At 33.3% G+C, this 16,321-nt stretch overlaps 1 pseudogene; it reads right to left on the bottom strand.

Annotated features, from left to right (window-relative positions):
* Nucleotides 1–768: 768 nt before the first annotated feature.
* Nucleotides 769–12,138, bottom strand: LOC114757663 (pentatricopeptide repeat-containing protein At1g63080, mitochondrial-like; annotated as a pseudogene).
* Between the last annotated feature and the right edge of the window lie 4,183 nt (nt 12,139–16,321).

The following is a 16,321-nucleotide window of genomic DNA, read 5'->3' as shown; positions in this document are numbered from 1 at the left end:
TTTTCCCAGCATAAAGTCAGACCTGCGATAATCCCCTTAATTTCAGTTATTACAGCATCAACTAACCCATCTGTTTTTAACCTTGAGTTTTTTTCAGTCACCAATCTCCATGAAACATCTTCATTGCAAGTACTAACCCTGTCGAATCATGAGTGGCGCCAAAATATCAATTTAGAGATACAAGCACGATTCAAAGCAACGAATACAAATCTATTACCTGAGATTTCTCTGAAACACAACCAACCAACTTGGAACAAAATCATGGTGTGCTTACAGTGCTGCTGATAGTGTGACTATGAGAAACTCTATAAGGGGTCACGACACAATTATTTGTCAAGCCTGAAGAAAGATGCACACATCATAGGCACTAGTGTAATAATGAGTAATAGAGTATGAGGCTAGATCAATCCAGTTTCTTTATTCCTTTTTACTGAGCCATCCGCACAATATTTTTAAAGAGCAGTCCTTACATGTATCATTGACAAACAAAATCATAAAAATTAAAATTCATCTCAAGAATCATAGAAATACATTATCAACCCTTCTTGCCCATGTTCTCAATATTATAACATGGTCTTCACTGTTCTAGATGCTATAAGGGTCTTTTCTTCAGGGAAGTAACAAATTTATAACACTCGACTCTAAATTGCAATTATAGGAAACAACAGTGGTACGTAGTATGACTTGATTTTATGATTCTTAGAAGTAAGATCAATTATACAGTAATATTTATTCATTAAAAGGATAAAAAAACTTCAAAGCAGCATGTTGTGTTCAAAGAAACAATTAATTGTTGCATTAGTAGCATGTGGACGTAAGCAGGCACCAGGAACAGCATAGCATAGCCATGCAATCAGGCAAAGATTATTGTATGAATTATAAGTGCAACATGATGCATAATTCAGGAACAGAATAACAAAACACTGAGATGGTAAAATGAGGAATAATTCATTAACTTTTACCCAAAGTAAACAAGCATTTTGCAGCCACTTTTGAAAAATATCACTATTAACAAGTATAAGATAAGAATAGAGCATTTAACCTTGTATTATTGTTTAAGACGACCTGCATCTATCATTTCATGAATAATCAACTCTGCTTTATCATTCTCTTTTTTCATCAAAAGAGCTCCAACAAGTGTTCTAAATGTCACCAGATCAGCGAGGCAGCCATTCTCTTTCATTTTTGAAAGCAATGTCAATGCATCATCGAAAAGGCCTTCTTTGCAAAGTCCATTCATCATAATGCTGTAAGTATAGACATCTACATGATGACCTTCAGTCAGAAGCAATTCAAAGATCTCACGTGCCAAGTGCAACCTACCGCCTTTGCACAAACCATCGATTAGTATACTATATGTATGTACAGTAGGTTTCATTCCTTGACTGACAATTTGCTGATATAATGCAATCGCCTCATCAAGAAGTTTTGTTTTGCAAAATGCATCCAACAAGATATTGCAGGTTATTATATTAGGAGCGTGACCATTACAACGCATCTCATAAACAAGATCTTTCACATGTGACATTCTCTTAGCTTCGCACAAGCCATCAATAAGAGAGTTGTAAGTGACTGTATCAGGCATTAAATTCTTGCAGCGCATTTCCTTAAACAAATCTAGGGCTTCATCCATCCTTTTTAATTTACAGTGTGTATTGATCAATATATTGTAATTCCAAACAGTAGGTGTCAAATCAGCTCTGATCATCTTATTGAACACTGCTATGGACTCATTAACATCATTCCTCATACAGTAACCATTCATCAAAGAAGTAAAGGTAATAACACCAGGTTTTACACAACATTTCATCATCTCAGCAAATACAGATTGAGCTTCTATGATCCTTCTTTTTTTGCAAAATGCATCAATTAGTATATTAAAGATATGAGGAGGAGGAGTGATGTCTTTCATGACTATTTCATTTAGCAACCTAATGGCTTCTTGCATTGGTTGGCGTTAGAGAAACCATGGATTAAAGTGGTGTAGGTAACAATGTCAGGAGATATTCCTCGCCTGATCATTTCAGAACACAACTTAGATGCCTCACTTACTAGCCCTTCTTTACAAAGGCCATCAATGATTGCGTTGTATATAACCACATCGGGCACAGTTTTATTTACTTTCCGTCCCCCATCATTTGGAGCAACTTAACAGCACATCTTGTTTGTCCAGTTTTGCAAAGCCCATTAACTAAGGTACCATAAGTAACTGGGCTTAAGCAAAATCCTTTTGCCAACAAGTCATCGTGAAAGTCTAGGGCTTGCCCTACATCTTTCATGCAGAGTCCTTTCATCAACGTATTAACTGTTACCGTATCCGGTTGACATCCCACTTGAAAATCTTCCCCAGTAAAGAAAAAGCAGAAGTCACGTCACACATGTGACAGTAGCAATTGATCAAAATGTTCAGTGTAACTAAAGATGGTTTGAATCCTTTCAATTCCGCCTGGGCATAAAGTGAGATAGCAGTGGTGCAGTGTTTGGTCTTTGCAAGTGATCCTAAAATCTTACTAATTTCGACAATGGAGGGCGGCGGACTCATGGAGAGCAAGCGATTGAACAACGCTACGGAATCTCGGAGGCTAATCGGGTTTGGGGAATTAGAATGGAAGCAAAATCGCAGACTGAGAAAGGAAGGGTGTGAAAGAAGGAAAGGTAGATCGAAAGAATCGTATAAAGTGAGGAGATTTAGCGAAGACATACCTCGAAGTCGAAGTGGTAGTTGAGAACATCTGCAGATGAGATGGGATGAACAATGTGGGACGCATCAATGCTGATTCAGGGGAAATGCGAGAGACATATGCGGATTGTGACAAGTAGGAATTGGGAAACCGAACTGGGAAAATTGCACTAAGCTCCCAAATAACAGAATTAAATAAAAAAAATATTTTAAAATTATCAAATTAATCTAAATTCTCAAAAACCTCAGATTTTATTTATTTAATTATCAAATTATATTTTTAAATATATATATTATTTACAACTGAAAGAGTAGTTGTTCATAATGTAACAATTAACAATTATCATGATAAGTATTAATAATATGTTTCCTAGTATATTAAAAATGTAATGTATGAGTTGTTAATTGTGATAGTTGTTAATATTTACACTTTAATTATTAAGAACTACCATTTCAGTTATCAATGCATACTTTAAAAAATAGATAAGAACAATGTAGTAATTAAACAAATAAAATCTCTTATAATGAGATTTTAGGATTTCATATTAATTTGGTAATTTTAATAAAAAAAATTTATATTTAATTCTTTCTAAAAGGAGTTTCGGTTCCTCTTCTGAAATTTGGATGGATCAGTTTCACGGGCAAATTCGATCCTCTTGTTGGGTTTTTCTTTTTTTAAAAAAAAAAAAAATCAATCGAGATATTTACTTCAACAATTTTACTCGTGCATCATCATTTAATAGTTAATACTATTATTTTAATATAAGTCTCAGTTAGTTAATTTAAAGAGATTAACAAATTTATGAAATTACTTAATTGCAACATATGTTGCATAATTTCTTTAAAATACTTATATAGATCATTAAATTATATATTAGTTGATAAATAAGATAATTAGCTTGGAAAAAAGTAATAAAATAAATAGTGTAAAATAATTTAGTAACTTTTTTAATTTTTCAAATTAGTCAATTAAGATCATATTCAAGATCAAAATTAGTAGTGAATACTACATATGATCCTTAATACATAACTCAGTTAAATAATTTGAAAAATTAAATAATTTAAATAAATTATTTTAAAATATTATATTATTATTTTTTTAAATAATTTGTTTGACTTATAAACTGATGTTATATAATTAAATAATTTCTCATTTTCTTAATTTTTTTCAAATTAATTAATTACGTATTATATTACGTATGAGAAGTATATTTTAATTAAAAGGTGGTATGGGTGCAATTACGTCAAAAGGTTAATATATTTTCGAAATCAAAATGTATTATATGCAAAAGTTCATTGTGATTTTAAGATTCTACCTCCATTAGCTTTGTGTCAATTCTTGAACTTTTGAAATTGTTTTTTAATGAATCGAGAGAAAATTAGAAGGAGAAGAAAATGAATGGAAGAGGAAAGTGAGGTGATAGGATACTATCCTTCTTCCATTTGGATAGAGAAGGGACAAGGGAGGAGACAAAATGCGTAACATTTACAGCGAAAATAATACCCTTATTTTATTTCCAACTCATTTTTTAAAGTAATGTAAAAAAAAAAAGTAAACTCAAATAAAAAAAATGACACCATCAAATTAAAGACTGAAGTCAAATTAAAATAAAATTATTTTCTATACTTTATTTGAAAATGAACATATTGAGCAAAATATTCGCTCACAAACTAAAATAATAAAAGAAAGTTTAAATAAAAGTAAACAAGTCACAATAACAATAATATTTTTCTATCATGATTTATTAATACCAAAATCATTTTTTTACCGAAAAAAGCCTCAAGCTCTTTTAATTTCATTAGTAATAGTAGTTATTGTTGTGGTCCTTGTTACTCTTACTATGTTATTGCTATTGCCATTGTTGCATGTTTTAATATTATTTTTATTTCCCAAAATTTGGTATCATTTAGTTTGATATTAAAATTTGATTTCATTTTGATTTCAAATTTTAGAGACCAAAATCATAAGTTTCAAATTCATGGACTAAAACTAAAATAATGTTAAATTTTACAAATTAAAGCTGGCATTTATCCTAATAATTTATATGAGAATTCTATCAATATAAAAAGGGAAAAATGACAAAAAAGGTGAAAATTACAAAAATCTTAAATTAGGTATTTTTCACAAAAATATGTTGTTATTTATAAGTTAATTGTTGTTAAAACCTATTAAAGTATTATAACGAATCCTAATTTGGGTCGGATTTTACAATTTGCACAGTTTCTATTTGTCATCTTTCATATATGAATATTCATATATAAGGGACCCTAAAAATACCTTTGAATTTTAAAATTTTAAATCATTTTTGTTTTACTACACTTTAATAACAAATGACTATATTTGAAAAGTAAATAACATCATATTTTTGGGATCATTTCTAATTTGGAGTTTTTTAAGTTTTAGACGTTAAAGGTATTTTATTGAGATTTTTCTATATATAAAGTCACTTTACTTTATAATTAAAGGCCAGTCAAAAAGCCCAGTATTATGAACCTTCTAAGAGACTAAAACTGCATAATAACATACACAATACTTGGGCTGTTTGGATGTTATAAGAAGTGCTTTTTAAAAACACTTTTTCACAAATCGAAATAAATTCTTTCATATATTTATTTCCTATACTGTAAAATTATTTTTAGAACTATAATTTGGTTTCATCCAAACACCCCCTCAATAAGAAATCACTAGAAGACCATGAGGAAACAATAGATGAATGTTTGAGGACAATGGGGCAGGTGAGGGTGGGGCAAGGAGCAAGTTTGGGAACTTTGCTTTTTCCCCGAAATCTATCCAAATATTAGGGAGAGAATTTGGGTAGAAAGACACATGAATCCTATTATATTTTTTCCTCTCATTTTTCTCTTCTTTTATTTTCTCATCTAATCCAAACTCAAAAAATAAAAAAAAAATAAAAAATAAAAATCTATGTTCCCCTCTATTTTCCTTCTTACTTTTCCTCCCTCTAATTTTTGCTCCATCAAGCTAAGTTTAAAAATAAAAACTACAAAACCGTTTTGATGGGAAGAAAGATTGGAAGGAAACTAAATAGGAAGAGAGAAAATGTTAACATCTCTCATATTTAGATGGATGAGAGAAAAAAGAAAAAAAAAAAAGAAAATGAGTATATATTTGAATGATTGAAATACCCTCAGCTCTAAATTAAAGTAAATTAAAATATATTAAATATCACAATCAAAAAAATACTAATATATATTATTAACAAAATCTATTTATTATATTGATATAACTTCATAAAAATATTACTTCTTAAGATAAGAAATAAAAAGTAAACAATTTTTTGCAGTTAAATATAGTAAAAAGATATAAATAAATTATACATTATTTAATGCTAGTAATAAATGATAAAAAGTTGATATGAAAATAAAATATATGTCTTCTGTGGGACTAAAAATCTCTGCAATTGAACGAGAAAATCCTCTTTGGAATAAAAAACCAGAATCCTTCTCTGCAAAACAAATAAATTGTAATGTTTTTTCTTATTACTTTTTAAAAATTTTGTGCTTGAATAATGATGCCTACCTTCCTTTTCCAACGTCTTTGATGACTTGCTATCATTATTAAACTTGCCAATATGAGTGAGACCTAATATAAATTAATACTTGACGTGACAAAGACCAACGCAAGAGCAGAGGTGAGATGTTCATTCCCCCCCCCCCCCTCATTTCTCTTCATCCCTAAAAAGAAAAAAAAAAGTTGAAAAGAAAATAAGATGAATCACAATTTGGGGCCTGTTTGTTTTGTTCTTTGTTTTCTTGTTTTCAAAACAATTTTATAAAATTGTTTCTTAGAACTATTTTTGAAAATAAAAAACAAAAGAATTTGTTTGGATAATAATTTTAAAAAATCATGTTTGAAAAAAAAAAATATAAAAAACCGTACTTGGTAAATGATAGTTGTCGCTGGCACTGGTAAGTAGTAGATAGTAAGTGAGAAGAGAAAGAGATTTCTCAAAATTTTTCAAAACAAAAATAAAAACACAAAAGCAAAAACAATAAAACATGTAAAAGTTGTTTTGGTGTTTTAGTTTTTAAAAACATGTTACTGTTTTTTATTTTTTAAAACAGTCAACTAAAAACAAATTACCAAACAAAGTTTTTTGTTTTTCTGTTTTTAAAAAACAAAAATTATTTTCAAAATAAGAAACCAAACAAGCTCTTTATCCCATACTTTTCTCTCCTCTCGCTTTTCTTCCTGTACTCAAATAGGGAAAGCTCAGTTGTCCCCCTCAATTTTTTTTTCTCATCTTCTTTTCTCTTTCATTTTCTTTCCATCCAAAGAAGGGGAGAAAAGTTTTATTTAAAATTTGGCATGAGAAATGTGAGAAGTAAAACCTCAAATATTAATCATAGTGCTACACTTAATTACTTATTAAAACTGATATTTAAATCAGTTTGAGTTTGAGTTATTATTATTTGATAGTTAAATAATAGAATAAGTTTCAAATCAAATACAAAAAGTTTGTATTTATTAAATGGTATTGAACATAAAACACATCTAGAATTACGAAATTGTTTTTACTCCTTCACTAATATTTTTTTTTTTTCGTCTATAACTATTATTTCTTTGGGTGCATGACCTCTGCATTTTTCATTAAAACAAATACATAAAATGGATTTGAAGAGACAAATAGGATATTTGGGAACCAGGAAGGGGAAATTAGATCAAAGTGAAACTACAAAGTACAAAAGAAATCAAACGACCTTTCATCACCCACCGTTCTAGTAAACGTTAATGAAAGTTGGGGGTAGCTGAAAGGAGCAAACAAATTAGGACCAATATCCCCAGCCAACTTTACTAAAGAAGCTGCCCTATATTTATATTCCTACAAATAAAACAGAACAGAACATCAATCGCATAATCCAGATGATCACAGCTAGTTTCCCTCGTAGTTTATTACTTGGACCCCATCTGCAGAAACTTGGCCTTTCCATTGCCCTTTTCCCAGCATAACGTCCCCCAAGGCATCAACTGACCCATTTATTCCTAACTTGAAGAGTTTTTCAGCCAACCTCCATAAAACATCTTCATTTAACCTGAGATTTCTCTGAACCACAACAACCAACTTGGAACAAAATCATGGTGTGCGTACAGTGCTGCTCATAGTGTGATTATGAGAAACTCTACAAGGATTACTACACAATTATTTGCCGAGCCTTGAAGAAAGATGCACCCACCATAGCCTAGTAAGGTCATGAATAATTAGAATATGAGGCTAGATCGATCCATTTCTCTATTCCTTTTAATGAGCCATCACCACAATATTTTTAGGAGTCCTTACATGTATAATGGGACAATCAAAATCATAAAAATAAAAATCTTCTCAAGAATCATAGAAAACACAACATTAATGCTCCTTGCTCATGTTCCCAAGATTATTAACATGGTCTTCAAGGTGCTATAAGGGTCTTTCTTTGGGGAAGTAACAAATTATAACATCATTATTATATCAATCTCATGACTTTGATACTAAATTGCAATTATAGAAAACAACACTAGTAAGTAGTGACTTGATTTTATGATTCTTAGAAGTAAGATCAGTTATACAGTATTTTATTCATTTAAACAGATTTAAAAAAGCTCAAAGCAGCATGTTGTGTTCAGAGAAACAATCAATTGTTGCATTAGTAGCGTGCGGAGGTAAAAATGCACCAGGAACAGCATGCCATAGCCATGCAATCAGGCGAAGATTATCAGACAAAACACAAGTGCAACATGATGCATAATTCAGGAACAGTAATAACAAAACACTAAGACGTAAAATGAGGAATAATTCATTAATTTTTGTCCAAATAAGGAAGCATTTTCCAACCACCTTTGAAAAAGATCACAATTAATAAAAGTATAAGATAAGAATAGAGCATTTGACATTGTTTTAATGCTTCAGAACAGCTGCATCTATCATTCACGAATAAGTATCTCTGCTTTATCATTTTCTTTTTCATAAGAAAGAGCTCCAACAAGTGTTTTAAATGTCACCAAATTAGGGAGGCAATCATTCTCTTCCATTGTGAAAGCAAATTCAATGCTTTGTCCAACAAGCTTTCGCTGGAAAGTCCATTCATCATAATGTTGTTGTAAGTGTATGCATTTAGATGATGGCCTTGTGTAACGTACTGTAAAAAAGAAAAAAAAGAAAAAAAAATCAAAATCAATTAATTAAAATAATATTATATTATTATATTATAAAATATATATATCTATATATATATCTATAATACACACCTTTCCACCGAATTCGGTGGAAAGCCTGGGCATCATTTAATGGATCAAAGAATAAGGGGGGAGGTGTTAATGGCCGAAGAAAAAAAAGGGGGAAGTAGCAGATGGACGTAGAAATTGGGTAAGGGGCGGTGGAAAAATTTGAAACGTGAAGGTATTTATATCTATCATCATCCCCCAGTTATCTCCTTCAAGTAAGAGCAAGAGAGTGCGGGAGAAAGAGAGAGGAGCAAAAGAAAGAGAAGAGAGAGAGAAGCATAGAGAAAAAGAGAGAGAGAGAGAGCCGAGTTGCAGAGTACCTGACGGTTTTGGAGATCATTTAAGTACACAAAACTACTTCTTTTTATCAAATTTTCTTTATGAGTATTTCTTAAATATTTAGAGCTTTATATTATTAGTATCATTATAATGTTTAGAGAAAATTTTACCGTTTGGGTATAAAGTAAATATGGAGTTTTGACAATATATTACCGTAGAAATTTAAAGATCCATTATTAAGGAATTTAATCGGTTTATTTTTGTTTAATGATTATTTTGAGAATTTTAAACTAAGATTTTAGTTGAAAAGTTTGTTATTTAGACTTGTAATATGTTTTTACCGATTAAATTTGAGTTAAATAATTTATTTGAGTTATTTAATATATTATTGAGGTTTTAATCAGTTTAAATATTGAATAAGTTAAATATATATTTTTGAAATAATTTTTGAAGGCTTGAAAAATTATAAATTGAGAATTTTGTGAAATTAAATAAAGCTACAGTTTGTTTATAAAAAATATATATATACTTTTGTTAAATTTAAATAGCCTTATATGTAAATTATTTTTTTAAAATAATATCTATTATAAATGCCTAGATTTGGGAGAGTTAATATATTTATGTAATTTTGGTTTAGAGGGTAGTTTTAGAATTTTAGAGTAGCTTTAGAGTAGTTCTGAGTTTTTATTAATAAATATTTATGTGCAATTTTGTAGACTTGAGAATTTTGGAGTAATCTTTGTGTGAATATTTGTAAGCTAAAGAGTACCAGGTAACTCTGAAAATTCTTTCTTGTACATGTGAATTGTGTATGATTATATTGTGGATTTACTGATTTTTATATCATACTAAAAAGTAGTATTATGATTTTAAATAAATGTTTTGATATGTTATTTGATTTTGTCAAGATTTATTGCTATTAATTATGATCAATATTTAAATATATTGATGGCTAAGGAATTGTCATGAGTTGCTATTAAATGGTATATAAGTTTTATTGCTATCTTATCTTTGAAATATTTGAGGACGTATTTATGATTTGCTTGTATAGGTTAGAATTTCAGTAGTTACTGAGACGTTTGATCTCACCCCCTATATTAACAATTTTCAGGCGAAGGATCTAGTAGAAATCAAGGGAAGGCACTAGCGGAATGAGCCGTGAAGGCTTTTGTGCTTCTCAAGCACATGCTATGTTATATTTTTATTTGCCATGACTATAAGACTTTAATAGTTTATGTGGTTAAGCTATTTTAGAAATGTTTTGAAATTTTGACTTAATTGCAGTATTAAAAATATATATGGACTTTTAAATTAAATATTTTATGGTGTATATTGATATAATTATGTGAGGTGTTACACCTTGAGTCAGAAGCAATTCAAAGATGTCTCGAGCCAAATTTAACCTACCACCTTTGCACAAACAATCAATTAATATATTGTACGTACGCAGAGTAGGTTGTATTCTTTGCCTGACAATTTCTTGATATAATGCAATTGCCTCATCAAGATGTCTCATTTTGCAAAATGCATCCAATATGATACTGTAGGTTATTATATCAGGATCGTGACCATTGTGACGCATCTCATAAACAAGATCTTTCACATGTGACATTCTCTTAGCTTGGCACAAGCCATCAATCAGAGAGCTATAAGTGACTGTATTAGGCTGCAAATTTTTGCAACGCATTTCTTTAAACAAATCTAGGGCTTCATCCACCATTTTTAATTTACAATATGCATTGATCAATATACTGTAACTCACAACAGTAGGTGTCAACTCAGCTTTGATCATCTTATTGAACACTGCTATGGACTCATTAACATCATTCCTCATACAATAGCCATTCATCAAAGAATTAAAGGTAACAACATCAGGTTTTACACAACACTTCATCATCTTAGCTAAAACAGCTTGAGCTTCTCTGATCCTTCCTCTTTTGCAAAATGCATCAATTATTATACTAAAGGTATGACGAGTAGGAGTGATGTCTCTCATGACTATTTTATTTAGCGACCTAAGAGCTTGGTGCAATTGGTTGGTATTGGAGAAACCATAGGGTAAAGTGTTGTAGGTGACAATATTAGGAGATATACCTCGACTGATCATTTGAGAACACAATTCAGATGCCTGACTTACTAGCCTTTCTTTACAAAGGCCATCAATGACTGTGCTATATATAAACAAGTCGGGCTTAATTTTAATTCTCTGTCTCCCCATCATTTGAAGCAACTTAACAGCACATCTTGTTTGTCCAGTTTTACAAAGCCCATTAACTAAGATACCATAAGTAACCGAGCTTAAGCAAAATCCTTTTGTCAGCAAGTCATCATGGAAATCCAGTGCTTGCCCTACATCTTTCATGCAGAGTCCTTTCATCAACGTATTCATTGTTACCATATCTGGTCGATGACCCCACTTGAAATCCTTCCCCGATAAAGAGAAAGCAGAAGTGATATCACCCACATGATAGTAGCAATTGATCAAAATGTTCAGTGTAACAAAAGATGGTTTGAACCCTTTCAATTCCGCCTGGGCATAAAGTGAGATAGCAGTGGTAGAGTGGTTGGTCTTTGCAAGTGATCCTAAAATCTTATCAATTTCGATAATGGAGGGCGGGGGAGTCATGGAGAGCAAGCGATTGAAGGAAGCTACGGAGTCTCGGAGGCTATTAGGGTCTGGGGAATGAGAATGAAAACAAAATCGCAGCTTGAGGAAGGAAGGGAGAGAAAGAAGGAAGGCAAATGGAGGAGATTGCAGAAAGAGAGGAGATTTAGGGAAGGCATACCCTAAAAAAGCAGAAGAAGACAGCATCTTCAGATGAGATTGGAAGAGGAATGTGACGCACAGAAGCTTCTTCACCAAATGGGAAACGCCAGAAGCATATGCTGGTGGAATTGAATCGAAGAGATTGAAGGAGGCGACACTACTTTTTTTTTTTCCCCCCCTGACATCCGCCATAGTACAGAGAGGTAATTTTCTTTTTTGGGCCTGATCGTACATAGGGATAATTACTTCATCTAGTGTCCTATGATTTTGAAATGTTTTTTTTTAATGGTTGGCAGAAATGAAAAAGCATAAGCTTTTTATTATGTGCTGATATTTTTTTTAAAATTATAGGTGGTAAATATAGATCTTAGATAAAGAAAAAATTAAAGGTATTGCCTTATCCTTCTATAAAAATTTATTTAATGAAGACAGATCTTCTCTTTCTGGCCTCCCCTGTAGCTTCAATTTCCCTTTTATAGAAGAGGCCCTAGTTAATATTCTATGAAGCGTAGTGCTGGGAGAGGAAATCAATTAGGCAATCTTCTAAATGGGGGCTCTCAAGTTACCAGGCCTGGATGATTGGAGTTCGCTACTCTTTCAGAGTCAATGGGAGCATGTTGGCCTATCGGTTATTAAGTGTCTGTTTGGAATAGCAATAGAAAAAGTAGTTTATTTTTAATTTGACTTTTAAAAAAGTTAAATCAGGTAAAAGTTAGGTTGAAAATAACCCGTGAATAAGTGCATGCCAGGGTAAAAATGCCCCAACAAAAGCATACCATCGCCATGCAATCAAGCAAAGATTATCAGACGAAATATAAGTGCAAGATGATACATAATTCATGTTAATTTTAACATTAAGCAAGATGGTAGTGGTGCAGTGTTTGATGTTGGCAAGTGATCCTAAAATATTGTTAATTTTGACAATGGAGGGTTGGGAACTCATGGAAAGCAAGCGATTGAAGGAAGCTACAGAGTCCCGAAGGCTATTATTTAGGGAATGAGAATGAAAACAAAATTGCAGATTGAGGAAGGAAGGGAGAGAAAAAAGGAGGGCAAATGAAAGAGATTGTAGAAAGAGGAGTGATTTAGGAAAGGCATAACTTGAAGAAGTGGAAGAGAATAGCATAATTCAGATAAGACACGAAAGCGAATAATGATCAGCACTAATATAGGAGTGTTTGGATAAATCCAAATCATAGTTTAGAAAATATCTTCTGGGAAAAAGGTGATTTTTTTAATGAAAATTAAAAACAGCTACGCTACACTAGGCGTTCACATCCACATGCAGCAAATCCTGTAGGAAGTCCGGCGGTGAACTAAAGGAAACAAAGCCTCCTGTAGCTTCTTGGGCTCTCTTCGCAAGACAATCAGTAACCTTATTAGCGTCTCGGTTACACCACACAATACTAGCATCCCAGTCTTTTCCCAGCCAGCCATGAATGCCTGTAAGTAAGTTATATTCAGGGTGCTCCTCCCTCCAACCATGCATAACACATTCAACGACTTCCAAACAATCAGTCTCTATTACTACCTTCTTCCAGTTCATCTCCCAGGCTCGACGCAACCCCAGCAACACAGCCCACCCTTCCACATGGAAACTACAACCTCTACCAATGTTGAAAAGGAAACCCGAGAGAACTTCTCCATTATGGTTTCGAGCAATCCCACCACACGCTGCATTCTTAGTTCGCGGATCATATGAACCATCTACATTTACTTTGACAGAACCCACAAAAGGAGGTGTCCATTGAGCCTGTCTATGCACTTCTTCTAGGAACCCAGAGAGTCGAAAATCCAACCATGACACCATCGTGCACACCTGTGCAATGAGTTGGTTAGAGCCTTAAGCTTGGTCCTTAAAAACACCATTGTTCCTATTAAGCCAAAGCCTTCTACTCATGATACCGAACCACACGCTCCACTTGGCACCCATGAGGATGGTTGTTTTATTTATATTCCAGTTAATCTAGGCTGTTGCATCAGATAAAGAGAAAAACCTCTCACAGAACTCTGCTGGCACAATTTTCCTCCAACAGATTTCGACTCTCTTGCAATCCCTTAAAACATGCAAAATATCCTCTCTTTTATCAGAATAGAAGCCGCACCTATCGTCTTGTTGAAACCCTCTAACAGCACGTAAACTATTGGTAAGCAACCGACCCTACGCATAGAGCCAGAGAAAGGTTTTACATCGTTGAGGTATGTGTAATTTTTAGAGTTTGCGCCAATCCATCCGAACATTAGAGGGGGTCTGGTCACACAGTAGAGCATAGGCCGATTTGACAGAAAAATCACCATTTGAATTCCCCTTCCATCTTACAGAATCCACATCCTCACGGCAGACCATAGGGTACAGGTGCTGAATATACGAGGTAACAGAAGCTGGCAAATACCGCGTAAACTTCTGCCAAATCCACTCACTGGTGTCATTGATGTAGTCTGCAACCAGGTCGTCCCGTACATTCTCGGGGATGTTACCGACAGTAAGATTAATAAGTCTGTCGTGTTTTGGTAGTTAGTAATCCTTCCAAAAATGAATCTTAGAGCCACTACCAAGCTTCCACTCCACACCCTTCACAGTCAGGTCCCAAGTTTTCTGAATGCCTCGCCAGGTTTGGGAAGCCTTTTGCTTTCTCTCAACTTTTGGGATGATGTCTTCACCACATCTGTACTTTTCTCTCAGGAATTTAACCCAAAGAGCATCTCTCTTTCTCATAAGTCCCCACCCTAGTTTCATCATATAGGTCTTATTTTGTTTCCGCGCACTACGCAGACCTAATCCTTCTTCTTCCTTTCGTTTACAAATATCTTCCCAATCAACAAGATGAATTTTCTTAGAGTTGTTGGTGCTAACCCATATAAAATCTCTGCATCTTTTATCAATTTCAGCAGAAACAGTCAATGGTAAAGGCACCGTTTGCATGGTATATTGCGGAATAGCCCCAATAACCGATGAGACCAAAGTATGCTTAGCTACCATTGACAAAGTATTAGCCTTCCATCCAGACAATCTATTCATCTTCTCAATAACAAACTTGTACGTTTGTTTGGAAACCTTCTTATGGTTCCAAGGTACTCCTAAATATTTTCCTAAGTCTTCCGTAGGAGTAAATCCTAAGAATGGACTTATTTCTTCTCGTCGAGTGTGATTCACATTTTTAGAGAAGAAAACTCTTGATTTTGTCGCATTCACTTTTTCTCCAGAAGCCAAACAGAAATCATCTATACATGCTTTAATTAAACCAACTTGCTCCATGCTAGCTTCGGTAAACAATATAAGATCATCTGTGAAGAAAAGGTGAGAGATTTGTGTACCATTCTTTTTTAGCTGAAAGGGTCGCCAGTGCCCTTCTGAAACTTTATTCTGTATGAGGTGTGCCAATTTCTCCATCACAAGGACAAAGAGGTAGGGCGAAATAAGATCTCCTTATCGAATACCACGTGAAGGATTAAAACTCTCACCTCTAGATCCATTCCACAAAATCTGCATCTCAACCAATGAAAAAAAAAAAACCGGTGAACCGGTCTCTGATCCGGTCTGGTTGAGAAAAAAACCAGACAATACTCAAACCGGTAAAAAACCGGTTCAACCAGTAAGAACCGGTAAAAACCGGGTAACCCATCGGTTAAGATGGGTTGCCCGATTTAATAATTTCAACATTCCAGTTGCAGACTTCCACCCTCAGGAAACAACCTTGTTTTATGTTTCAAAAAATTTCAAAAAAAAAATTAAACACAATGAGTATTAGAGAAAAAACTGAAAGAAAGAAAGAAAAGAAACTCCAAATCTCTACCAGTTTGCCCAGAATGCTCATCTGTGTTCGTCGTTGCTAAGACGTGGCTGTGACATCAAGTTCATCTTCGCTCTTCACGTCTTGCTCCGTCACCGTCATTCGCACTCCATGGTTGTCGCTACTATCTAACTTTATCTCAGTATTCAACTCACAAACTCAGCTTATGTTGCTCATAGAAGGTAAGGAGAAGGGGGGGAGAGAGAGGGAGAAGGTAAGGACGAAGGGAGAAGAAAGGGGAGGCTTGGAGGGAGAGGAGACAAGGTTGGCGTGCAGATGCAGTGGAGTAAAACAAAAGGCAAGGGGTGTGATTTGATGGATGTGTGTGGCAGTAAGGAAAGAGCAGAGGAAAAACTGAAAAAGCAGAGCAAGCCACGTGAATGAGGGTAAAGGATAGGGAATAAAAGTGAAAAAATAAAAATAATAAAAATTTTAATGTATGAAAAGGAGAGAGAATTAAAAAGAAAAAATAAATAAATAATTAAATATAACTTTTTTAGTTAAAATAGGAATATTTTACACATTTTAATTAAATTAAATTATTTTAATTATTACCGGTCTGACCCCGATCTGACCCATTAACC

The sequence above is a fragment of the Neltuma alba genome, unplaced genomic scaffold (genome assembly GCF_004799145.2).
Source record: "Neltuma alba isolate B1F8T4 unplaced genomic scaffold, ASM479914v2 tig00010614_pilon, whole genome shotgun sequence".
NCBI lineage: Eukaryota > Viridiplantae > Streptophyta > Magnoliopsida > Fabales > Fabaceae > Neltuma > Neltuma alba.
The sequence above is the reverse complement of the archived record's forward strand: the minus strand, read 5'-3'. Positions and strand labels throughout refer to the sequence as shown.